At 36.1% G+C, this 843-nt stretch overlaps 1 protein-coding gene across 1 annotated transcript in view; it reads left to right on the forward strand.

The window, feature by feature from the left end:
* LOC119593497 (GTP cyclohydrolase 1-like) overlaps positions 1-843 on the forward strand; it is a gene marked incomplete at both ends in the record, with an annotated part of 6,766 nt that overhangs the window by 3,914 nt on the left and 2,009 nt on the right.

Below are 843 nucleotides of genomic sequence, written 5' to 3' on the forward strand. Positions count from 1 at the left end.
TTCCTTTTGGTGATTTGCACATTCTAAACTTGTTTCGTCTAATACGTTTTGAACTTCGTATATGTATTTCAAAATGATTCGCCGAAATTCGAAATTTTATCTTTTTAATTCAGATTGTTCGTCAGAAGAGGCTGTCCGGTAGATCCCTGTTTAATAAGAATTCAGAAGCTTCTGTTGTGTCCAATGAAAGGCAAGCAATAAGGAAAAATAAGACAAAGGAGACAATGAAAGTGAAAATTCTTAGGTGAAATGACCGATAGCCAGTGAAGAAGCGAAAGTGAGAATGATCAAGATTTCTAGAATAACTTTTCTCATTTGTATAGCAAATTTGAAGGATTGGGATGGACAGAATTGTTAGACAGGAGAACATACATAGGTGAGGTGAAAATAGGGCAATTAAATAGCAAAGATTAGAAAATGATACGAATAATAACAGTCAGATTGACATGATAAGGAAAGTCGGATAAACAATCAGAGAGCAAACATTACGAAAGCTAGAACGCCGCCTGCTGAACATCCCGAATACAGATGAGGTAGTTTCAGACGCCAAAGAGCGAAAAGGTAGGGAAGTTAGATGGAACATAAGGAAGTGAGGTGAATATAGAGTACCAGATAGCAAAAACTATTTATAAAAGGACTTGGCGTTAGAAATGGAACCCGGTAAGACGATATAAAATATTGCCTATTAGGGAAGGTACATTTTTTCAAGCCATACTACTAGGTTTTTCCCTCTGGTTTGCAAGCAGCACATCATTGTTAAATTCCTTATAAGTGAAAATCCATTACTGCAAAATAAAAATATAACCTCGACCACAAAGATTACACATCAACCTTGAGCTTGCA

The sequence above is a fragment of the Penaeus monodon genome, chromosome 32 (assembly GCF_015228065.2).
Source record: "Penaeus monodon isolate SGIC_2016 chromosome 32, NSTDA_Pmon_1, whole genome shotgun sequence".
NCBI lineage: Eukaryota > Metazoa > Arthropoda > Malacostraca > Decapoda > Penaeidae > Penaeus > Penaeus monodon.